Here is a 27,377-nt window from a genome sequence, read left to right on the forward strand (position 1 = left end):
GAAAGTGGTCTGACCGGTTTCGGGAAAGTGCAGACAATTGATTGTTTTAGCCTGTCGATCGATACCATATGCTAGTCACGTGACAAGCAAGAAATTTTCAAAGTTGCTTCTGACTGTACGCTGCGCGCGTCGAAGCTCGCTCTGAGCCGAGTTACTTCCAGAAGGACAACAACTAATTACAGGACATCAGGACGCCTAATTTTGGGTTGGAAAAGTGCCACACCTCCACTTCAGAAGACATATAAGCTCGGGGCCGATATCAAAAAATCTCTTCCTCTCACCTTGCCTTTTCGCTGCAGATTTTCAAGAGCTTCAAGTTAAGTGTATTCGTCAAGATATTTATTCAACGTGTTCGTATTTGAACAATTTCTAAAACTGTTTGTGTTAGTTTCAGCCATCATCGAAACTCGAGAAGGAAGAGGACCTCTACAATTCAGGACAATCACTTACACCAGGATGCTTCGCTTGCCTTCAAGAGGAACTGATCATTCATCGCTGGAAATTGACTAAGCTGTCATCATGCCCTGCTAGATGTAAGCAACTTCTAACATGAGGGAGAAAGCAAACCGGACGACCTACATTATGTGAGCAGAATCAACGAGGAGATCGAGTTCCATCACAATAATTTTAAGTACATTAATGTGATATTATTACTGTCCATCTATGTAGAAATAGTACGTATCTCTTCTTCGAAATAGATGCTTCTATTAGTTTAGTGCAATTTTGCAATATTTTCACATTTTCCTCTACTGGTGTCATGGTAGTGTTGGTACATTGAGTGTGAATGTAATTTGGATTCTATTAGTGTAGTTTGCTCTAGAATGTTTTCCTAGATCATCTCTAATTTCCATGAAGGTCATTAAAATTAATATTTAAAAGTAATGGACCTCTCGGATGAAATATAATTAAAATAATTCTAGATTCATGAAGTCTTGTGGGATAGAATTTTCGTTTTGTCTTACACGATAAATTTCAGTATGTATTTCATGTCATGCGTTTCTATGGAGTTATGCAGGACAGTGTCATCGAATTCAGAGTTAAATTCAGATTCATGGTAGAACTAAAAATCGCCACTAATAATAATAATAAATTTCGAGATCGGGTTAAACAAAAGATTAAAATGGTCATGAGTGATAAATAATACTTGCTAGTCTAGTGAGATATTTAATGTGTGCTCTGTTAATGTATTATGAGCCTGGTATACGTTGATCCTGCGAATTAATTTGTGGGCTATTTCTGAGAAGCATGTGCCTTGTGTTACCATGCATTATTTGAATTTTGAGCACGTTTTAAGTTTTATTTATGAGATTTAGGGATAATAATAATTTATCGGAACTCATTGACCACGTGTCCGGTGACAAATATGTCTAACCGTACTGATGTGCGTGATGATTATCGACCAGTTCTTCTGATTATAAAACTGTTGAATTTCTACCGATCGACGTTATAATACTCCTGCTATTTTCTTTAAAGTGATTGCCATTATTCAATCACATGTCACTGATTATCGAACGTAATAACTTACCAGATAAAGCCACCTGACTGTTCCATTGATAGGATTTTGTGATAAAAATCACGATGTAAAATTAATCCTAGAATTCGTCTGAAAATAGTGTAAATAAAATAAGTGTGTCTATGTGTGAATGTGGAATGGATGATGTAGTTCGAATATTTTTCTCTTGTGATTTATTGAAATGTGGTTTTGACCTGACCGCGTGTTCACCACTTTGGGACCAGGTTATTTCTTCGTTGTTTGTGCTAATTTATCTTGTGGAAATGATAGTGTTTAGTGAATTTTATAGCACATTTAAGTAAAATTCTACATTGTCGTGATCTTAAAAATGAATAGGCCCGTACTATTTCAACCTCGCACGAACAAGGTTAAATAAGGTTCAACATGGTTACGTTAAATAAAGTTAATCAATGTAAGGTTATTAAGGTGTTTTGTAACGTTAACTTTTAAACGTCGTAAATTATTTTCAGTCACACTTTCAATGATTTTCATGGAAAAATTGCTTCTTTAAGATCGTAATAATTCTTGTAAAATCTCAAATCGACATAATTATTTGAGATTACATTAATTAAAATATTCTCAAAAATGTGAATTATTAAAGTTTTCTCAGAAATTATTTCAACAATATCAGTAAAATTATCAACGACTAAGACAAGGTGATAATGTAAATGTTGTAAATATTATTTGTGAGAATTTTTAAGCATTTTTCTGATTCACAAAATTTAATTTGGATGGAATCACTTGTCAATGTGATACAGTAATAACCATTTTCTGTTAATTTTATGGCTCAAATAAGTTAAGACGAGGTTCACCCTCTACATTTTGATTTCCCTCAAGTCAGATGAAAGCTAATTTTGGATTTTACTTATATTTCAATGTAATTCAGGCTTCGATGTGGAAGAACCAGAATGTCACAATTTTGTAAAATAATCTTATGAGGAGAAATAAGAAACGACATCAAGAATCCTTGTCAAATATTGTATTTAAAATATGCTATTAGCAATAAATGTCAAGCCATTGTTTCAGAATTGTTCTTTTTCTCATTCTCGTCAGTCCTTGTCCCATTAGCTTCCTCTAAACATTAGTGACGCCAGTTAACCTCTGGATCTCTCGTACAGTAGCTGAGCCTGCCCGGGAATGAGGGGGCAGGATGGAGCTGGGTTCACAGAAGCTAGGAAACGTGTGAGAAGATATCAGTTATCCACGTCGTTTAGCGCAGCACCTGCTCGAACTGACGACCTGCGTGGTCGATACAGAGCTGCGCCCGATGTTGCATGGACCGTCTGGCCCGTTGCAACATCTCTGGCGAAACGGATCGGCATGACTCGGTAATGGGCTGTCTAACGTGACAAATAGTGGTCGGCTCCTGTGCATACACCAGTTGTTTTACATGGCCCCATACAAAAAATCCAGGGGGCAGGATTGGGCGATCTGGCGAGCCAGGGGACAGGTCCTCCCATTTCTATCCATTTATCAGGATACGTCGCATGGAGAAGGTTCCGGACGACCACCGCCGGGTGCGGTTGAAATCCGTCATGTTGAAACCACATCCTGCAGCGGTCAAGGAGTGGCAGATGTTCCGAGAACGGTGGTACTTCATCTTGGAGAAACCGCAGATAGCGTTGGCAAGTCAGATGGCACTCAAAGAAATGGGGACCCACTGTACCTGAAAAGCTGTCTGTCGCACCCAGTGGGGATTATCCACACTCCAGTAATGCATATTATGGCGATTAACGGTTACATTGTTGTGGAATCGTGCTTCGTTCGTAAATAAGAGAATCGCTAGAAAAGCAGGATCAGTGTCTACATGCTGTAGGATCCATTGACAGAACGCCACGCGGGCATCAAAATCATGACCATGGAACAGCTGGTGTAAGTGCAGATGGTACGGGTAAAATCGGAGTGTATGCAATATTCGCATAACAGACGCCCGGCTGATGTTCGTCTCATGTGCAATGGCCCGCCGGATAGCGTCAAACACGATCTCTTCATTGTCAGCAGACGTCACGGGATGATCTCGTAGAGGCCGTGTCCTTCCCAGCGATGCAGTATCCCGCAGACGCCTTTCCAAACTCCGAGATGTCATGCCCGTTGGTTGTCGTCTATCCGAATAGCTTTCTTGGTATAGGCGTTGTGCGTGGTATGCATTCTGTCTAGTTTTTCCATAGATAAGTAACATATCCACATGCTCGTCGCTGGAATCCATCTCGAGACAGTGAATAAATAAATGAATAAACTTTGTGTTATGAACAGCTTCGAAGGAGGAGAGTTCGCGCAGCTACATACTTACCTGCCATCGTTCCAATGGGGCATACTTTGCCCTACCTGTGGTCTACGAAGCTTGGAACATGTACGACGCCGCTAACTGGCTGCAGACCATCATCTCTTCACCCTCGTCCAACACCCAGCACCATACGCAATGCAACGATACATACGGTCCTTTGCAGGGTCAAATAAACAAATCAGTCATTGGAAGCTGTCAAGTATGCAACCTTACCACATCCCAGGCAACAGGTTGTTAAAAAACCTCGAGCACTGTCTACTATCACATATCTCCCAGCCCGCTTGCCATGTGAGCTACTACGACACTTGACCTACGGCGCCCACTTCCCAAGCTATACAGTACCGTGCTCCCGGTCTGTGCGTCCACCTCCAGTTTTAAAGTACGTGTTCTGCGTATCTGTAATCGTTTTACGGGTTCATTCGAGGTACCCATAGTGAATTAATAGTGGCCCTCACTATTCCTGCTGTCTTCCAGCCCGTAAACACAATCTCGTTGTATTACCCCGGTTTAGGGAAAAGGACCGATGTCTTTCAGAATTGTAGTAAATGTGAAGGGATGCGTAAAACTGGATCGCAAAGGGCTGGTGGAACACCCGGTAAAATTTTGGAATGTTGAGTTCCTAATTGCGTCTTTAAATAAGCCGAAATAAGATGTATTCCTTCAGAAAAAGGTTCTTGTTAGCCACAAAGAAGTGAGCGGTTCTTACTGACTAGCACTCATGCAAGGAGAATGGTATCTTAGAGTAATTTATCGTCCCTTAGTGATCGGAATAAGACTTCCACTCTCTAGCAGCTTACGTAATGTTGAACAAAATAAGTTACACTGTATCAAACAACGGGTCTGCCTGGCCGAGGTGGTAAAGGCGTACTCAGTTCATCCGGAAGGACGTGGGTTCGATTTTCCATGAGGAAATCGAAAAATTTAAGAAACAAGATTTGCGCTTTAGGGTGTGCATATGGTAAGCCTGCACCAAAAATGAGTAGCAGGTTAATTCCTGGGCGGCCAGGCGTAGAACTAACCACTATACCCCATTAAGTGGAAGTCTTTACATTTCACCCCTCCCCCCGGAGATGACTTTTGATAGGATACTGATGATAGTTTGAGTGTCCACAAATTTTAATAACTATTACGGTATTACCTCTACAGTTCAAGATGTACAATTGTCTTTAAACCCTCCACAACGAACGACACTGGTTGCTTGTTGAACCACTCGTACGCAGGGTTAGGAACCGCTTGATCGGTGGAGAAATGCTTACTCGTCAGGGCTTCCTTCATCAAACCAAAGACGTGACCCTAGCGTTGTGACTAAAGGTGTACAAATTGTACTTCAGGCTTGCCTGCCCCAAGCAGCTCTGCAACAAGCGAAGCAGCTTAGCTTGAACGTCAGCGAAGCAAGAGTGCACGCGTACTGAGCGCGCTAGTCATAGCAAACCAAAACCTGGGTTTCCCTATGCCTGACAGGTTGCCTGGGACCCGTTCGGACTGCCGGACTTGACAAGAGTGAACGTGAAGTTCGCTATCGATGCGACGTGGATGTGCCGTTATATGTATTGCGTCGAGTGCAGATCTCTTGTAGTTAGAGGTGCAACCAGCAGGAAAATGAACAAATCAACCGTAAAGGAAGTCGAAGAAAAATTAAAAAGTGGTGAATTTATTCTAGCAATAAAACAGGGCTCAAATCTAGCATGGGAAAAATTATCATGAGTTTATGAACAGGTATCAAATAAGCCAGTAGGTTACTCGCAATGCAATTTTTGCAAAAAGCTACTCAATACCCATTCAAGGACCTCAAGTATGTTGCGACATGTCTGCATATTTGACCCAAATTTTCCACAGTTTAAAAATATTTTGAAAGAGGACAAGGACTTGGTGACTGACAAGTGCGTGGAAATGTGCGCCAAGGACTTGATGCCGTTTACAACTATTGAGGGTGAAGGATTTTTAAATTTAGGGCGAACGCTGATAGAAATGGTCAAAAAGTATGGCTCGCTCGATATTAAAAATGTTATACCCTCTCGAGTCACATTTGCTAGGGAGGTATAAACCTCCGCGGACAAAGTGCGCAGTAAAACGCTTCCCGATATAGTACATGCTATTAAATCTGGCATCTGTGCGAGTACCGCTGACCTGTGGACAGATAATTACAAGGGGGTGCACTATTTGTCTGTCACAATGCACTATATAAATGCAAATTGGTCTCTCAGTAAGAATGTATTAATCTGTTCGGCCGTCCCTGACTGTCCAAAAAACTGGTGAAAATATTCGCAGTGAATTTGAAGATCGTTTGAAAGGACATGGCCTTTCTCATGAAGATATTTGCAAAATTACGTTTGTAACAGACCAGGGAAGCAATATTGTTAAGGCCCTCAGCATATACAATCATCTTACATGCATGGCTCATATTATTAATACGGTCTTGAAGCATGTTCTGAGCGAACCCTTTTTGAAAGAAAGTGTTCCTAATGTGTTAGCTGTTATCCATTCAGTGAAATATCTGGTTTTGTACTTTAAGAGAAGAGGCCTATGTGTAAGGTTACAATCATCTTCGAAACCGTATGTTTCTACTCAGTGGAAAGTTATTTTGACATGATGCAATCAGTTCACTCCCAGATAGATGCTGTGAGAACTGTTTTAGAGGAGGGTGCCTCTGATAAACTGCTCGGTTATGATCAGGATATTACTGGCCTGCTTATAACATTTCTTAAGCCATTTAAGGAAGCCACAATTGATCTTGAGGGTGATGAGGAGCCGACTTTGCAACTGGTACTTCCGTGTTTTATGCCTTAAAAGCCCATTGTACTCTACAGGATGACGATGAACAGGTAATATTTCATTTTCAAATTTTAATGCGAGTCTCCTGATATTTAAATGTGTTTTTTTTCTATTTGCTTTACGTCGCACCGACACAGATATGGGCCGGGATAGGAAAGGCCTGGGAATTGGAAGGAAGCAGCCGTGGCCTTAATTAAGGCATAGTCCCAGCATTTGCCTGGTGTGAAATTGGGAAACCACGGAAAACCATCTTCAGGGCTGCCGACAGTGGGGCTCGAATCCACTATCTCCCAATTACTGGATACTGGCCGCACTTAATCGGCTGCAGCTATCGAGCTCGGTATTTAAATGTAAACATGCTTTCATACTAAATGGATTTCCAGTACTTGAAGCGTTTGAAACAAACCGGTGGTGTCTTCCTGGAGCAGAAATTGGAAGTCACTATGTTACACAAAATTGCAACATTTTTGGTGCCTAAATATCGCACATTAAAGAAACTAAATGCAGGAGAACAAATCGTTTGTTTTTGAGGCAGTTCAGCAAATGTGTGCTGAAGGTAAGATTCTGTGGTTATTTAATAATTATAATTAATAATTATTATTAATAATAATTTATTATTATTATTATTATTATTATTATTATTATTATTATTTTATTTTTTTTGCTAGGGGCTTTACGTCGCTCCGACACAGATAGGTCTTATGGCGACGATGGGATAGGAAAGGCCTAGGAGTTGGAAGGAAGCGGCCGTGGCCTTAATTAAGGTACAGCCCCAGCATTTGCCTGGTGTGAAAATGGGAAACCACGGAAAACCATCTTCAGGGCTGCCGATTATTATTATTATTATTATTATTATTATTATTATTATTATTATTATTATTATTATTATTATACCTATGAAAATTAGATATTTTTATATTCTAACATAAGCATAAAATATCAAGAACTTGGGCATATTTTCAGAGCAGCTACCCAATCAAAATAGACAAGACAAGAAGTCCCATCTTCTTCAAATGAAGAAAATTCAGTGTAACGTAAGGAAGCGAAATTTGACGATTGGTCAGAAAATTCGCCAATGATACATGATGAGGTCAGTAGGTACTTGCAAGAAGGGTTTATTAGTGACGAAAATATACTGCGGTGGTGGAAAAATAATTCGCACAGCGAAAACAGTTTTTAACATACCCGCTACGAGTGCCTCCATCGAGTGGGTCTTGAGCTTCTCGGGAAATTTAATCAGCGAACATCGTTCAATTCTTGATGCGCAAAGACTTAATGACCTCATAGTAATGTACACAAACGATAATGTGTCCATGCATTAAATATTGGTATCCAGTATGCACAGTATGAGGCGACCACAAACTAAGAGAGTAAGCGGTAAAATTACACTTCTGAACTGATTAGGTTTATAATTATTTCTTTTGGTTTTGTAGGGAAGGGGTTCCTTAAATGTATTTCAAAAAGTTACCTCTAAAATTAATACTTACATTTATGACTTGTAGGCCCTACCTACATTATGCATATCTTTGCTTCTAATTTTCTCGAATAATAAATAATAGACTATATTATATTTATTGTCATATTTCCATCAACTGTCATTATGTTTATTTAAATATTCAAACATTTTGTTCAGAGAACCTACTTTTTATTAAGTAACTATTTTTGACAGGGAGAAATATTATTTGTTAATTAGTTACTTAAGACGTCTGAATTACGAAATAAATTTAAACATATCTTTGTAATGATTAACATAATGCTAAATAACCATATATAATAATATTATTGTGTTGACAAATCCTATATCAATTCTGGCATGTAACAAACCCTTCCTGTCTGCATTCACGCGAGTCTCATGTCACCACAATGAACGAACAAACATCGATTAACGCAGCAGGAAGAAGAAAGCAAGCAAGCAAGCTAACCTGTGGCCTGCCCAAGTTGGGCTGAGCTTGACTTGGCCAGGAGTGCAGCAGCCTGCTTGTACTGTTGTTTACGTGCAGCTAGCTTGCTTGCCTACTCTCCAGGCAAGCATGGGCAAGTTAAATGCGGAGTTTGTACACCTCTAGTTGTGACGTGCGTTTTCATGCAACACGATAGGGCGATCGTCTCACAATAAACTTGGATGCTAACCAGTGCATACCGGTGCCATTTCTGTACTTCGATGAGTTTATGTGGAACCCAGCGGGACGCAATTTTCCTCATGTCAAGGCATTTCGTCAGTAGCGTTTGACGACTGAGACCAACCTCTTCGGATAATTCCCGGACAGTCTATCGATGGTCTGCGGAAAGGAGACCTCTCACGATGTCAATCTGATCTCGTGCGGTGCAAATCCATAGTCTCACTCCGACTCTCACGAAATGCCTTGACCCATCGTCTAACCGTCCTACACGGTAATGCATACTCGCCACATGATTCACGTAATCCTCGATAATATTCTGATGCATTTTCGCTCGGGCAACATCGATTTTAATCCACGAACGGTGATCACCTTTTGGAAAGACTGCCTCTGTGGATCAGCGGTAGAGTGTCGGCCTCCATATCCCAAGATAGCGGGTTCAAACCCGGCAGAGGTAGTCGGATTTTTGAAGGGCGGAAAAAAGTCCATTCGACACTCCATGTCGTGCGATGTCGGCATGTAAAAGATCTCTGGTGACACATTTGGTGTTTACCCGACAAAATTCATTAAATCTCAGCCATAAACGCCCAAGAGAGTTTCGGTTTACTCGGTCTGCCATCTAGTGGGGGCCTAGAGTAAAACGGAACGTCGAAATTGACGAGCAGACAGCCAGATGGCGTCAAATTGAAATGTCTGCACACGGTAGCCGAGGCCATACGATTATTAATATTACCTTTTGGAAACATACTTTAGAGCGGTGAAATCGATACTCTTCACTTCAACGCCACACAGCAACAGCGCTCCCAAATGGATGCTCGTCAAATGCACACTACACATCGACAACAGCGCCAACTGACCGCTCCCATATCCTATCTGCTTGTCCCCGATCTCCTGCGAGTGTCTGGACTACCTTGCCACTACTGTATTTACAGCCCTCGTAAATTATTACCTCTACCATTCGCGCAGCAAAAATTTTTCTAGACTTTACACAATGAATGGGGCAGGCTGCTGGTTGAACCACTCTTCCACAGATCAGGAATTCAGATTCAGTTCAACTTTTGTCTGTCCTTTTATTTGTATGTGCGAATGTGTTTTTATTTGTTTGTGTGCATTTTCGTCACATCAAGGGTGAGCGGCTCTACAGCATTTCTCGAAACTCGGTATTTAAGTTCAGTGATAGCCGAGTTGTGTACTAGACTCTGTACTACTTGTTTAGTATACAGTGGCGTAGCAATATTTAAGGCTCCAAAACAGAAAATGGTTAATTCCTCCGTTGTAATTATTGAATTATGTGATTTAATTCTGCAGTTACCTTTTTTTAAACACGGGCAAGAATTTTTATCTCGTCGAGACTGGTTATTCTTGGACTTCCGTTTCCAGGACGTATTAAATTAATATTAAGAACTGAGTTGCGAAGAGTAGACGTTGCTCCTGAAACTAACCTTCTTGACTTTGGTGTAGATTGAGAACGATGCCAACCCCAAGCAACATTTAATGGTTCTATGCTAGTGCGGTTAATGTCGCGCAGCTGTGAGCTTGCATTCGGGAGATGGTGGATTGGAATCTACTGCCGGCAGCCCTGAAGATAGTTGGAATCAGCTGTATGGAAAACCGTGTATCATAAGAGTTGTGTAAAATACATTTTTTGTTCTACCATAGGCTAATTGCATGTGACGTAACTGTATCATAATGACATGCGTTATGATACTGTCACCCATTAAAATGTACTGTTGTTATTCCAAGTATCCATTTCTATACTAACCATATCCGATATCGATTGATATTGTACGGAGAACAACCCTGAACTGATAAACGAAACAATCAAATAAACATTAATCAGCCCAGCTGTGAGCTTGCATTCGGAAGAGAAGATGGTTTTCTGTGGTTTCCCATTTTCACACCAGTCTAACACTTAAGGCCACGGCCGATTCCATCCCACTCCTAACCCTTTCCTATCCCATCGTCGCCATAAGACATATCTGTGTCGGGCGACGTAAACAAAAATATGAAAATCCACAGCCTGTTTCCAGTCATTCGATCAGGTCAGGAATGGAATGAATAAACCTCCATCTGGCGGCGAGGAGAGGAATTGTGCCGGCTGCCGAATCGTGTCGCACTCCTCTGGGGCATTGATTAATGACTAACAAATGAAATGAAATGATATTGGAAAGTGTTGCTGGAATGAAACATGACAGGGAAAACCTGTCCCGCCTCCGCTTTGTCCAGCACAAATCTCACATGGAGTGACCGGGAGTCGAGCCACGGAAGTCACTGGTGAGAAGCCGATGCGCTGCCGCCTGAACCACGGAGGCTTGCGGTGTGACGTAAAGCCAACGATAAAAAAGAAAAAAATAATTAACCCAGCTTCAAACACTCCATTTCCAATATCAGTTTCACGAATTGCACAATCAACAGCCTGTACTTAAAATAAAGCCACTCCTGTTCACGTTAACTGTAATATTATATTAAATTTAGTTCATTTCCTATATTTTAGCATGTCTTAATTTTGAGGTTAAAGCTCAGTGCAGGTCATGTGTTGAACTAGTCGGGAACAATCATGGTCAATGCCTGCCACCTATCGCAATAGTCAAGAACTGACGAGTGTGGTCTGTATGTTTCCAGGAACTATATTCCACTGTGCTGATCATTTAGCAATTACCGATAAAACCATTTCAAGTGTTTCATGAATATCAATATTTTCATATTTGCAGCCTAGACCTCGTATACCCTAATATAACCCAGCAGGAAGAAAATACACAAGTTATAACCTACAATATACTGAGTCTCTAAAACTTATCAACAATAACATTACACTGTACAACCACTGTTGTTATTTGAGGCGTGTTTATCTCGTCTGCTGCCACCCTTCTCCGTTAGATGGCACTACTGCTGGAATTACAGATACTAACTCTCAACGACGATGCACATGAAGTACTTAAAAATAAGAATCTTCCGGGATGTACAGGTCTAGTCCACTGTGATTGAGGTAAACAATTTTGAACGTGCTCGGCTATAGTCGTCGGTGGTTGGATGATCTAGCTTCACCATAACGAAATAAGACCTTAAGCTGGTAACCGAATTACCAACTGCGCTCCCCTTATGTCAAGGAATACTGAATTATGTTTAAGAATCTGGCCAGATGTGTAATTTTCTAATTCCAAAAGAATAGTGCTTAATTATCATTAGCGTGGAGTCATTAAGAAAACTAAAGAAATATTTCTCAGACATTTAAGGACAAGGTACCGATATTCCATCATATTGACAACAATGTCATTAATTAGTGAAATATCCCTAAAATGTTACACTGTTTTCACTTAATGCATTGTTGTATGAGTATGAAACCTGCGTGCCTATGGTATACTCTTTTTTCTACTTATCACCCTATACCACATAAGATTTTATTGATCTTTCTTTAAAATACATCTTTCAGGGGCTGCCTGGCCGAGGCAGTAAAATCGTGCTCGGAAGGACGTGGGTTCGATTCCCCGTCAGGAAGTACGAAAAATTTAAGAAATGAAATTTGCACTTCCGATGGTGCATACGGCACTGAGGTTCACTCATCCTACACCAATGTGAGTGCCATCATAATTCCTGGGGACAAATGCGGGACGTAGACCGAACCACTCTACCCCAAGAAGTGCCGAGGTTACGGATAGTGGATGCCTTTACCTTTCACCACTCCTAGGGCCTTCGTCCCATGTACGAAGATAAAAATTGATTTTTAAAAATATATTTTTGGGTTGGGTACAAGAACTGGAAGAGATAAAAACGCTAAAGAATTATTTCTACCGTACGTGTTCTGGAAAGGTACCGGCGCAGTGGTGTTCGTTAGCTGTTTAATGAGCAAATTTCCTCGCTGCTTGATAGAAAGGAATAATAAAAGTACAATATTTTAAAAAGCTCGAAATTCATTCTTTGGGGAGAATATACCAAACTAAGACAACAAATTATACTGCTGATAAGTTTTAACATCATTATAGAAACACCGTTCGTACACAATGTACTCCATAATCATGATCTTCTCTCAGGATCTCAGCATCGTAGGCAAATACTCACAGACTCTCGGTTATCCCAGGGTGTGTCTTCTGTCCTTTAGTCACCTCGTCAAATAATCGACTGGGTACGAAGGGATATATTAACTACTTGAAATAAAATATAAGAAGTTTACTGACTCAGATTTATTACAATTCAAGAAAGGATTGAAAGAAAATGTAATAAAAATTTAATGAAGATATGTTACGCGAAGACGCAGAGAAACGAATAAACCAGAGCATTTATCCTGTGTTTCCTTATGAATTAACCCTATGGCCTTCTGAGGTTACCTTCCATTAACGCAACCTTAAATTTAAAGAAAAATACCTTAAAACTAAAATGTGATTTCAAGTTAGACCGTAGGTTAAGTTGTGTACTCGTGAAAGTTTAGTTCCTCGGAATCGATCTCCAAACTTCCCTTTAATGTAAGGTTATCCACTGACTGAATACCAACACAGGATACAAGCCAATCACTTAATGGGCCCTTAATTGAGATAAAATAACCTCCAGTTCAATTTGGACCAGTCAACTACCAGCCAAATATTTGTTAAGGTCATCACTGAACCAATACGCTCTGAAATTCAGTTTAAAATAATTGAAAGAAAAAAAACAATATTTGCATCACTTTAGTAAAGCTGACATCATGACAATGTCAAAATAAAAATGCTTAAAAGAAGCACAATAACTATGTTCCACTTATAAATTGTGAACTAACCTTGATTCATATTTAAAAGCATAAACCTACTAATTAACTTTAAGGTTGATGACGCAAAAATATGCTTAAATGAGCACTCGATTTTATGTGAGTGAATGAACATCGACACACGTAAGTGGTCCACATTTAGTTAACAGAAATAATATTATTCGCTCCTTGGTCACTAAAAGAAATGGTGGTTAGTCATTGTTTCTTCATCTTAACATTCCCCAAGGAAGGAGAATAGAACTTGAAATAAATAATCACATGTCGTCTTCTACTAAAGCAATGAGCTTCATTGCTGCTGACGAGTCCAACCCGCATTCACATAATACATGACGTTCAAAACAGCAAACCTTTCAATATTAACTAACAATAAATTAAGCACCAGAGAGTCAAGACAATCTATGACCTGTAAATACGGAACAAATGAAATACGACGATCACTCAAATAACCGTAGACTAGTGGTCAAAGCCATTCACGGTTTTCTGGGAATTCATGTGGTGGAGATATCCGCATCTAGCCTGGTTACGCATCACTAGATCGGAATGAATATCCCAGCTAAATCGGTTAATCATATCTACCATGACCTATCGCTGACCCACCTAACGTCCTTCTTTGACATAAACCATAGGCCTACCACTAAAGACGTACAGTAAAACACACTTAATACACCAAGAATCCATTCCGTAAGTAAATCTCAATAATAACTCGCAATATTTATAAATCAAGTCCTATCACATGCATGTCAAACAGTTTAAATTAAATCTAAATAATATTATTTACCTTGGGTACAGTCTCTAAACGTGCATTCATGACCACTGGCATTACAATGCAGTGACTATTCAAGAAGCATTATAACTTATCGCTCTTGAAGATCCAAAGGGTCTACGACAGATGGTTCTTAGCGAGGATGTAAACAATGCGTAACACAGTTGGTCACTTCGTGAAGGTCAAAATGACCACAACACTGATGGTTACTAGTGAGAATGCAAACAATCTGTCATACAGTTAATCACTTCGTAAAGATCCAAACGACCAACAACACTGATGATTACTAGCAAGAATGCAATTTTTGATACAGTTAATCACTTCATTAGGATTCAAAACATGAAACGAAAACTCTATTAGATACAGTACCGAATATATCACAACCTTCCATGATATGTCTTCTCATATCACACATGCACGCTGACTAACCTCCAATGTTCTCAAACGAAGCAATGAATCAACATGATGTTGTTAACATGAAACGAATCTTGACTTAATAACTTAAACAACAAAAGAAAGACGGAACGTTAAGAAAACAAAAATATACACTTACATAATGAAATTTATTAATTCACTTTGATATGTAGTGCTTCCTCGCCATATTTCCAGCTTACCTGCTGCCTCGGATAATTTACTCCTGCATCATCGCAGCTACAATAACCTTTCATGGTGGGTACGTTTTAGTAAGACTCAGATTCCCCTTGATGATTTACATTTTATACATAACAAAAATATAACACGCAACACTTCCTAAACTCGATTTTCGTCTTGTTGTGTAATCAGCTTGCAACAACTCCGCGGTAATAAAACACGTATTTATTTTAAACGACCGTGTCTCAATACTGCCTGTAACCAGGCGACTTCTAACAGATCTCCCCTCACTAAAACAATCACTTGCTCTGAGCATGTCTGACAAACTGCTTCATACTGCTCGAATCTCTAAAACCCTACACTGAATATAAATCTGGTGAATTTGCTCTCGATCAAAGACTACTGTTTGGTAATATAAAACCTACAAGTCCGTTTAGAACTTCAACGGAAAATCTGGCCAACTTCTTGTCCACACTTGAAGATAATGAATGTTCAGAAAACTCACCTTGATGAAAATAATACAAGTTTTCCTGAATCTTAATGAATAATAGGACTAAGTCCTACTCCACATATTGCAACCATATTAATAATAATAAGGAGAAGGAGAATAAAAGTACTGACCGAACACTGCCGAAATATTTATAATTGTTGACTTCAAGGCAGATAAAATTCTGATACAAATACAGCGTCCGCTTTCTACGGTTAATGACAATGCGCCTCACACGCTCCGTTGCATATATAGCAACTCTTGATGCCGCCAGTGCATCCTCATAGCAAACAAAGCATTTTTCTTATCCGCATAGTTTCACAATTGGAATTATGTTCACTTGTTCCAAAACTTCGTGCCATCACCCTTGATGCTAATGGCACAGTTTTCACTACATTAATGTCAAGTTAAATTCTTAAAGCGTAATGGGCACTAATTTTAATATTAATTCTTAGACTCTTAATGGAAGCGCTTTTTCTTTCGGCAACAACTGCATCCGTCTGATTGGCGACCGACCCTAAATTGTACTTTCCTGAAGGTTTCTTCTTAGACAATATTCCCCCCCCACCTCCCCGCCGGGCTGAGTGGCTCAGACGGTTAAGGTGCTGGCCTTCTAACCCCAACTTGGCAGGTTCGATCCTGGCTCAGTCCGGTGGTATTTGAAGGTGCTCACATACGACAGCCTCGTGTCGGTAGATTTACCGGCACGTAAAAGAACTCCTGCGGGACTAAATTCCGGCACCTCGGCGTCTCCGAAGACCTTAAAAGTAGTTGGTGGGACGTAAAGCAAATAACATTATTATTATTATTAATATTTTCCCCTGGAAAAAATCTTACATAATCGCAGCATTCTTTCTTTCTAAATAGGGCTTGAATTTTTCTAAAAGATTTCCCGAACGTTGCGGAATATCACGAAGCAATATGAGCTTTCATTTGTAGTGTCGAACTTGGAGTACGATAGCTGAAAGCAATTCATCCATCTAAGCAGATGTTTGCTCTCTCATGCAGAACAGTAAATTAATGACGATCGGAAAGAATTAACCGCTTACTGGTATGGATAGGGAAAAAGTATGAGAAAGTTGTAACGACCACAGAGGCTATTGTGGTGTTGCGTCGTATCCACCAACTTTGGATAATGGGTTCAATACATACATACATACATACATACATTTTCATTACGGACTGGTATACCACCCACCAATCGATCTCTAAGCCTCTGTGAATTACTTAAGCTTTTCCACCATCCTTTACTTACAACTAGTTCTATGGTCTCGTTAAGATACCCATCTCTTATCATTACAAACCATCTTCGCCTTGGTCTCCCTCTACTTTCATTACCCTCCATGGTTGAATCCATTATTCTCCAAAGTAGCCTATCGTCCTCCATTCGCCTCACATGACACCACCACCGAAGCCGGTTTATACGTACAGCTTCAACCGTCGAGTTTATTCCTAACTTAACCTTTACCTCCTCATTCCGAATACCGTCCTGCCGTTCCCAGCAATTAAAGCAATTTATATGAAATATTAAGCCAGGCTTTGCATTGAATCTGTTTCTAATATGTCATTTCTCAACATTACGTGCGTGTGCGGAACATTTTAAAACAGTTGTTTTCTTTGAACAGGCACAGCTAGACATCACACGTTGCACAGTAAGTATTCGTTTTACCTTTGCATCGACAGATTCTAGGCCTGACACCTCCTAGTCAACCACAGCAACAAAGAGTATGGAAACACACTCTGTGAGACACAATCATTGCAGTCCAGGGTGACGTGGCTAAAGCGTCTCGTTAACGCAACAGATATTTTTTTAAATCCTGCGATCGTTTGGGTCAGGTGGGAAAGGCAAACGCAGAAATATTGCTGACAAAGTTCTCGGTCTCAGAGATAGCAGTCGACAAGTGGCCCCTCACACCATCGCGTCCCGGACTGGTTCATTCTATCTCTTCCCGCACGATGTGGCGCCTGCCATTTGAACGACTCGAGGGATGAGTAGAACTCTGATGAGGAATAAGCAGTGGGCACACCAAGTGAGCAGAGAGATGAATAAGGCCCGGATAACGATAACCTAAAAAATCTGGATATACACATATATTTATGCTCTAAAAATACAAGAGATATCAAGAAACTTGGAAATATGACGTACAACAAATTAAATAATGTCCAAAATTTGCTTAAAAACCAGCAGCAAACTCGTCATATTCCTGACAGATTTTTACCCTTTCTATTTTGAAAACTGCTCTCAAAACTCGTTATCCTGAAACTACATTTAACCACAAAAGAAGTTGCTTTACGTCGCACCGACACAGATAAGTCTTTTAGCGACGATGGGATAGGGAAGGGCTAGGACTGGAAAGGAAGTGGCCGTGGCCTTAATGAAGGAACAGCCCCAGCATTTGCTTGGTGTGAAAATGGGAAACCACGGAAAACCATTTTCAGGACTGCTGACAGTGGAGTTCGAACCCATTATCTTCCGAACGCAAGCTGACTGCTAAGCGACCTAACCGCACACCTAACTCGCTCGATTTAACCACAACATATTTCTAAGGAAAAGAAAACAAAATAACCCAGTACTAACAAAATCACTTGGCATTATGGACACAAAACCAGACCAAGCCCTATGGCGCTACACCCTGACGGGCCCTGGCCTACCAAACGGCCACTGTCCAGCCCGAACGCCTGCAGGTTATGAGCTGAGGCGTGATCAGCTTGAACTATCCTCTTAGTCGTTATTATTGGCTTCCTTGGACCGGTCCTTCAGATAGCTCCTCAATTTGTTCTCACGTTGGTTGGTGGAACCCCGAACCAGTCCTTATATCCAGGTAAAAATGCGTGACGTAGCAGAGAATTGAAACAGGGGGCTCCGGGTAAGAGGCAAATTCACTACCCCTACGTCATGAGTCTGGAGTTTATAGCAACCAAGCATGAGAATGATATTGCACATGAAAAACGCCTAAAACTATTTTAATATGCCCAAAAATGTTTCTACGCAATTTTCTTGCGTCATATATGACTTAATATTGAAATATAGAATCCGCCTCTATGGTGTAGTGGTTAGTGTGATTATCTGCCACCTCTGGAGACCCGCATTCGATTCTTGGCTCTGCCACGAAATTTGAAAAGTGGTACGAGGGCTGGAAAGGTGTCCACTCAGCCTCGGGAGGTCAAATGAGTAGCGGTGGGTTCGATTTCCACCTCAGCCATCCTGGAAGTGGTTTTCCGTGGTTCCAGGCAAATGGTACCTAACTTAAGGCCACGGCCGCTTCCTTCCCTGTTCCTTGTCTCTCCCTTCCAGTCTTCACATCCCCCCACAAGGCCCCTGTTCAGCATAGCAGGTGAGGCCGCATGGGCGAGTTACTGGTCATTCTCCCCAGTTGTATCCCCGACCCAATGTCTCACGCTCCAGGTAGAGGTGGGGATCCCTCGCTGGGTCCGAGGGAAAAATCAACCCTGGAGGGTAAATATATTAAGAAGAAGAAGAATGGAATATAGAAACATGTGCATTTACGAATGGTAAAATTGTGTTGCATTTAACTTAAGTAGCACCTTTCATAATACTGTATCATAGCGCCGATTATGGTGTAATAGTATTTTCTGCCCGGCGAGGAGCACAAATGCAAACTAATTCACTCCTCATTATAGCGCCGCCATTTCATTATTGCGGCTTTCCTATAACTTTGGTGGTTCTATTAGGGGATCCAACCAGTGTCCGGATGGAAGGCTTAATAATCCTTCCAGCTTATGAATAAAATATTCTGAATCTACACAGTTTTCACTCTCGTGCAAAAAAACTCGGTCTGAAAACAGACCAATGTAAGCAAACTATCGTCTGAAAGCACACGTCTTTCTTGATAACGACTGTGAGCTTGCTGCATTAGCTATGATAAGTCTTGATTCGGTTTCACTATATATGTTACCACCCTGAGAGAATGCACCTTCAGTATTTAAAATGATCCATCTGTTGCACCTTCACATTCAGTCTTCTTGGTCCACGGTCACAGTGCCATTAGCAAGCCTCGGATGCACTTTACGGTTGTTTGTTAACCCCCTTTTTTTCTTAAATGCTATTTGTTCGGGGCATCGACCTGGAAAGAAATTTTGCCCCTACTTGCACCATATGTTATCTATATAAATAAAATTGTAGGGGGTCCGCTGTCTGTAATTTCTTTTGTTTTGCCAATTTTTCAGATATTTATCCGTTTTAGGTCAACTCAAGACCGAATCGGTGGTTTTTACGTTTCGTGTCTGTTTGTTTGTCTGTTTGTCTGTTTGTCTGTTTGTCTGTCTGTTTGTTTGTCTGTTCCACCATCACGTCGAAACGGCTGGATAGATCTCAACCAAACTTCATATTTAGAGTATACTCATCCCGGGGAAGGTTTCGATATGCATATTGTTTTAAAATCTTTGAATACACGCGGGGTTTATAGGAAAACCAGAATGGTTTTTCCACCATCACGTCGAAACGGCTGGATAGATCTCAACCAAACTACATATTTAGAGTATACTCAACCCGGGCAAGGTTTCGATATGCATATCATTTTTAAATCTTTGAATACACGGGGGGTTTATAGGAAAATCAGAATGGTTTCTCCACCATCACGTCGAAACGGCTGGATAGATCACAACCAAACTTCATATTTAGAGTACACTCATCCCGCGGAAGGATTCGATATGCATATCATTTTAAAATGTTTGAATAGACGGGGGGTTTATAGGAAAACCTGAGTGGTTTTTCCACCATCACTTCGAAACGGCTGGATAGATCTCAACTAAACTTCATATTTAGAGTATACTCCTCCCGGGGAAGGTTTCTGTATGCATATTATTTTAAAATATTTGAATAGACGGGGTTTTACAGGAAAAACAGAATGGTTTTCCTCCATTTTCTCTTATACTATTGATTTTCTGTAAACTTAGTTTACCGTACGTGAAACGTCTCTTCATTATAAACAACTTTCGTTATGTTCATAATTTACCTTACTCTTCACATGACGGAGAAATTTACAATTTTCCGCTGGTATCATGCTCTGCATTGAGTGACCGACAGAACGACAACGAACCTACAGGTTACCATGGCAACGTCTCTGACTGCATGCCAGCAGGGAAGTAACGTATTGCCATTTTCCTCATCATGCTTTTAAATTCGTGGTTGTTCCTCGGGTAGAAGGCAAGAGAGGCGTCAATCGGCCTATCTGCGGGATATTGGCGGAATATCGTTGGATGTTATAACCGCCCTCGAATAGATTAGGTAATAACACCATTAGTCATCTTCTTATTATTTGTTTACCTAGGAATCACTGGATCTAAATTTCTCCTCTGTTACCGCTTTATTATATCCATAACACACACTAGCATAATTTATTGAGGGGATTTGATTTTCCAATACGTTAACTTGGCATTTACATATTTGTCGTTATCCGGCTGTCCTCAGTTATAATCCATTTTCTATTACTTTCAACTTTCTTAACTGTATTATTTTCTTCCTTAATTACGCCGTATGTACGCGAATGCTACAAACTACTGGATGTATTTCCACCAAGACTCATATTTAGAATACACCTGTCCTTGATAGGTTTTAGGGAAAATATTGTTTCAAAATCCCTGAACTGACTGGGGGTTTATACGAAACCGAAACAGTAATTTTGCACTTCCACAAAATATACACAACCAACGTTAATTTAAATCTACCTGTCTTGGTAGAAATTAATTTATAAACTTTTTTCTCATGTGCATCATTTCGATACCAGGATTAATAAGGGAGATATCATTAACGGACCGTTTTTCTATACAAGTCCCATCGGACTTAACTCACGAGCGGGTGCGTGTAAAGCGTATTCCTTACAACTTGAAAACTACTGAAGACATTCGAACCAAAATTTATATTTAGCATCCACCTGTCCAAAGGTAGGTTTTAAACGTAAATAACATTTCATGTTCCGGAATGGACTGGCGGTTTATAGGGAACCGAAATGGTGATTTTACTCTTCCACAATATATACAGAACAAGACCAACCTAACTGGAAATCGACCAAACGTGATGGAATTCCACCTCTAAACCTTTTTCTTCATGTGCATTTTTCATAAATGGTCACTTTTGCAGGTTAAGTCCAGCGGACATAGCCCAAAAGGTGTTTTACATGGAGCAGATTCCTTATCTATATAAATCAAATCGTAACGACTGTGTGCCTCTACACTGACTATTTTGGCGAAATTTTCGTACAGCATTCCGTTATAAGGGGTAATAATGATCATCTCCATAATTTTTGGTTTAGTTTCCTGAAAGTCCTAATTTTTATCCGCCTCGCCCAAAATCCAGATTGCGGCATAATCTGCCAGAAGAAAAAGAAGATAATTGAAATTTGACAAAATTATACCTTTTTGCCTGTAACGAACGGAATACATCCCAGATCATTACATTTTTCACTTTTTATCCCCGAAGAATATCGAAATATGCAGGCAATTTTAATGATGGTGCAGACCTTCGGAAATTCCTATCACATAACGGATTGCACAATCTCCGTTCAATTTGGAATGATCTACAACCTTGGTCTTTTGACTTTTGCCGTATCTGTATCCCATTTACGTTTGATTTTTCTCTATTAATCGATGTTAAGTCAATTTGGAATTTTCACATGCATAATTCATACTTTCAGTTACATATATGAAATACAGAATCATCATACTCTTCACGAAAATCGGCCCACCCAGTAGGCATATGTGAGCCAAATGCTATGTATGTAGCTGTCACATAATTATCCGAAAGGTAATGTAATGTGAGATAATCTTACCAAACCTTTACCCTGTTCCACGTTTCTAACTCAATCTGACCCAAGAATAGATGACATATCATATGACCAGCCATTTAGGCCACTAAATCCGGCGTGTCTTATGGTATAATCCTTTGTCGATATGACGTACGTTTAGTAGCAGTTAATCTGTAAATGAAGGTCTTCAATATTGTAAACACGCATATACTTTCGTATGTCGATCTATATATATTCACTGATGTCGATTTTTAGCTATCGAGAAAGGGTGGGTCTGATATTGTAATCAGTACTCCCCACACCGACTTTGACTGGCAGTAGGAAAGGGTTCCTTCTCCAACTCCTGTGTAAGGAAGGCCTACAATTGTAATGAATAGTTCCCTTCTCGATTTGACTTGCAGAAGGCAAGTGAGCATGCAGTTTTGTTTATAACTCCCATACCCGATTGTGTTTGGCAGTAGGCAAGGGTGCCCGCCATTATAAAGAAATGTCCTCATCTAAAATGTGACTTTCATTAGGCATAGTGGCCCGCTATTTTGATGGAAACTCACCAACTTGGTGTGACTGGCAGTAAGGTATCTGGAAGTAGGAAAATGGACCTGGCATTATAATGATAACTGCACAACTCAACTTCGAGTGATAGTAGGGTAATTGCCTGCCATTATAATAAAAACTCCTCAACTGTAATCTGTCTGGAAGTAGGAAAGGGGGCTGCCATTTTAACGATACTCCCCAAATCGATTCTGTCCGCGTAGTAGGCAATGGGGCCTGCAATTATAATGTAAACTTCCCAACTCGATTGTGAATGGCAGTAGACAAGTGAGCCTGCCGTTATATCACAAATACATAACAAACTTTTTACATTGGAAACAACGTACGGGGACCTCCCCATGCTCTTTCTCGGATAACGCTAAGAGACATGCAATTTTAAAACAATCTTATTTACTGCATGTACACTATTTACGTCGATATTCAAATACAATGTAGAATACCGTAGCGAAGCACGGGTACATTCGCTAGTAAATAATAATGTTATTTGTTTTACGTCCCACTAACTACTCTTTTACGGTTTTCGGAGACGCCGAGGTGCCGGAATTTAGTTCCACAGGAGTTCTTTTACGTGCCAGTAAATCTACCGACACGAGGCTGACGTATTTGAGCACCTTCAAATACCACCGGACTCAGCCAGGATCGAACCTGCCAAGTTGGGGTCAGAAGGCCAGCGCCTTAACCGTCTGAGACATTCAGCCCAGCACCATATGTTATGAACCTGCGTGTATTTGGAAATTGGGGAAGTGTAAAGTGTTGAATGTGAGGAAAGGAACGTTAAGGACGACACAAACACCCAGTCCTCAGGCCATGGATATGAATCATTTACGATTAAAAATCCCTGACCCGGCCGGGAATCGAACCCGGGGCCGCCGGGTGACAGGCGAACGCGTTGCCCCCTCACCGCGGGGCCGGACTTGTTTACCCCATAGTCCCGTCCTTGAGATGGGGTCGGGGATGAGGGGAGATGAATTTATATGGCATGCTTTTAGGGCCGGAAGCCCTTCCTGACGCCATCCTCAGTTGAGCAGGTAATGAAGATTAAGTAAATGATGGTGAATGAAATTGCGTAAGAAGGTGGAAGGAGTCCACCTCTGTGGTGTAGTGGTTAGTGTGTTAGGTGCCACCCCTGGAGGCCCGTGTTCGATTCCCGGCTCTGCCACGAAATTTGAAAAGTGGTACGAGGGCTGGAACGGGGTCCACTCAGCCTCGGGTGGTCAACTGAGTAGAGGTGGGTTCGATTCTCACCTCAGCCATCCTGGAAGTGGTTTTCCGTAGTTTCCCACTTCTCCTCCAGGCAAATGCCGGGATGGTACCTAACTTAAGGCCACGGCCGCTTCCTTCCCTCTTCCTTGCCTATCTCTTCCAATGTTCCCATCCCCCACCTAGGCCCCTGTTCAGCATAGCAGGTGAGGCCGCCTGGACGAGGTACTGGTCACCCTCCCCAGTTATATCCCGCGACCCAATGTTCCACACTCCAGGACACTGCCTTTCAGGCGGCAGAGTTGGGATCCCTCGCTGAGTCCGAGGGAAAAGCCAACCCTGGGGGGTAAGCAGGTTAAGAAAGAAGAAAGAGGTGGAAGGAATCGACTATGACATACCAATAGAAACTGTTCCTGTATTTGACAGGAAATTAAAATGGGAAACCACAAAAAAATAAACATTCTCAGGAGAGCCGACTGTGGGGTTCGAACCCACGCGCCTCGCTCCACAGCCGCAGCGCGTTAACACGCACGGTCCCTCTGCTCGGCTTGGCCACACTGTATTAGCAATATAGATCTGACTGAAATGTAGTCCTATCAATACGAACTATAGCAAGGAGGTAAACAAAGTGTGCGTAGAAACGTGTTCTCGTCTCTTTGTTGAAGAGGTACACATGGTCGAGTGAATAGGCGAAAACAATTGTCCGTCATGAATAGACACATGACTTTACTGGAACTGAAAGCAGCAGGAAACATGTGGAGGCGTATGACAACAATGTGATAACAGTGCATATGCTCCTAGCTTGTTTATGTGATGAGAGATTTCCATCGGTTTCACAAGTGAAGGACTCAACAGTGTTATGAAACCAATGACTTTGGAAGAATGGCACAAACTTAAGAGTGAGACAAGAACTGTTTGTGGGAAGGACAGTGCGAAACACCTTCAAGAGTCATACTCCGAGGATTTACTGTAAAACTAACGTAACTAGAAATGTTAAATTTCCAGAAGAGAAACAAATAAACTTTTTTAAATGATTATTCCACAGATGAATGAGAGTAAATTCTTTATTTCTGTAAAAGCCATAACATTACGTATAAAGGAAATATTATTTTTATAAAATAAAAGGTCGAGTCAATTGAAACGAACTTTTGTCACCAAGCCGGGCTAACTATCTCGGACGATAGAGTGCTAGTCTTCTAACAGTAAGCCCAACTTGGCTCAGTCCGGTGGTATTGGAAGGTGCTCAAATACGCCAGCTTCGTGTCGATAGATTTAGTGGCACGTAAAAGAACTCCTACGAGACAAAATTCTGACTCTTCGGTGTCTCCGAAAACCGTAAAATTAGTTAGTGTCGGCAGCCCTGAAGATGGTTTTCCGTGGTTTCCCATTTTCACACCAGGCAAATGCTGGTGCTGTACCTTAATTAAGGCCACGGCCGCTTCCTTCCCACTCCTAGCCCTTTCCTGCCCCATCGTCGCCATAAGACCTATAGGTGGGCCGGTACAAGGTTGCACTTGACAGTTATAGTTCATGTTGGCATTACTACAAAAATAATTGAAGAACGTCACCCGTCAATCAGAACGACCAATCCATTACTTTTTATGTCAGATACAGTTAATCTATTTTATACGTATTAGTTCGTATTTAATTCTGTAGAGTACGTATAACCTTTTATATACTTACAAAAACATGAGCATTTTTAAAAATTGTAATGTTTAAGCGAGCTGCAAAATAAAGATGAACTATTTTCATTTGGTTGTTGTTGGCAATATGCCTAGTATAGTGGTGCCATCTATAACTACCTTGACTTCCGTATTGAAGTGTTGCCGCTTGTCTGTCGTTGCTAGCACGTGGTCAGGTGTGGTTCGCGCGTTGATGAATGTGGTGGTTTTTTTTTTTTTAGATAACTGTGATTTTTTTGTAACTAGTGCAGTGTGATGTCACGGAAACGACAATATGATGAATCGCGAAGTGATAATCCTTTGCGCCGAGGAGTGCCCCTTAATAGTCAGGCATGTGAAATAGTGCGGAGAACTCGCGAGTTTTACGAGAGGGAGAGGGAATTCGTACGTTTGCATGGTCGTCCCTCTGTTCCTGCAGATCAAGTCGTGGAACGTACAAGTCAAACATTATGGCTTTCAAAGCGCACTGTGGTTCAGAAAGGTGTTCTCCTCTAGGAACTGAAGGAAAAATGGACTGGGGAACCTAGCAGTGGCGGAAACAGGGCTGAGAGTGGGGACTTGTTTCTTAGCACGCCAGGAAAGAAACGATTTAAGCCACCTCCTGTTACAGGAATTGATTCTTTCCAGGCTGATGCAATACGCAGACACGTGTGCGATTATTACAGCAGGAAGGAATACCCTGTGGTGGCAAAATTACTAGTCTCCCTTAAACAGAAAAATCTTTTCTCCGGGAGTAAAACTTCCTTAAAATCGGTACTGCGAGCCCTAGGTTTCAGATACAAAAAACTGAACGGAAGAAAACTGTTGCTTGAAAAGACGCACATCGTGATGGCTAGGAGTATTTTTTTAAATAAACTTGTCGGTAAGGATCTCCACGAGGTAATATGGTTGGATGAGACGTGGGTGAATGCTGGGGAGTGCATTGATAAATCTTGGACTGATGACAGTCCTAAAAGCTCCGGTAATCAACCGACTGGGAAGGGCGCCAGATTAATAATAGCGCACGCGGGTTCTAGGAAAGATCACAATATGAAGATAAAGTTGGAATTCAAGAGGACAAACTGGGGCAAATATTCATTTATAGGAAGGGGAGTTAGGGACTAGAATAACTCACCAAGGGAGATGTACAATAAATTTCCAATTTCTTTGAAATCATTTAGGAAAAGGCTAGGAAAGCAACAGATATGGAATCTGCCACCTGGGCGACTGCCCTAAATGCAGATCAGTATTGATTGTATTGTATCCAGTGGTTTTGTGGAAGGTGGTCTTCTAATGTTCCGATCGAAGAAAACCGGTGATTATCACGAAGGTATGGACCATGTTCGCTTTTTAGATTGGTTTAAGAAGCTCCTGCAACAGCTCAAAGGCCCTTCCGTCATTGTTATGGACAATGCACCTTACCACTCGGTAATGGACAAGACCCGTACTTCGAGCGCCCGTAAAGAATTGTTAGTGGAATGGCTGCAGGCAAGAAATATCCCAGCGCATATGGGTATAACTAAATTAGCCTTATATGCACTGGTGAAACAAAACAAACCGGTTTCACCGACGTACGTAGTTGATGAGATAGCGAAGGAACAAGTACACGAGGTTGTTAGGTTGCCGCCGTACCACTGTCACTTCAACCCTACTGAATTGGTATGGAGTGATGTGAAACGTTACGTTCGCATAAATAACAAATCCTTCACAATTACTGAAGTGGAAAGACTGTTCCGAGAGGGTATTGCTCTAGTGGATGCGGCTTCTTGGAGGAAGAAAATTAGCCATGACGCAACATTAATTAACTCGGCGATGGCCATAGATGGCATCATCAGCGACTGTCAGGAGTTGATGATCTGCCTGGACGACGACGACAACAACAACAACAACGAAGGCGACGGTAGTGATCTGGAGGGTATAGAACCTCTACCAATGTAA

At 41.1% G+C, this 27,377-nt stretch overlaps 1 pseudogene; it reads left to right on the forward strand.

Annotated features, from left to right (window-relative positions):
• The first annotated feature begins 3,000 nt into the window (after positions 1-3,000).
• LOC137498477 (uncharacterized) lies at positions 3,001-27,377 on the forward strand (annotated as a pseudogene).

The sequence above is a fragment of the Anabrus simplex genome, chromosome 2 (assembly GCF_040414725.1).
Source record: "Anabrus simplex isolate iqAnaSimp1 chromosome 2, ASM4041472v1, whole genome shotgun sequence".
NCBI classification, from domain to species: domain Eukaryota; kingdom Metazoa; phylum Arthropoda; class Insecta; order Orthoptera; family Tettigoniidae; genus Anabrus; species Anabrus simplex.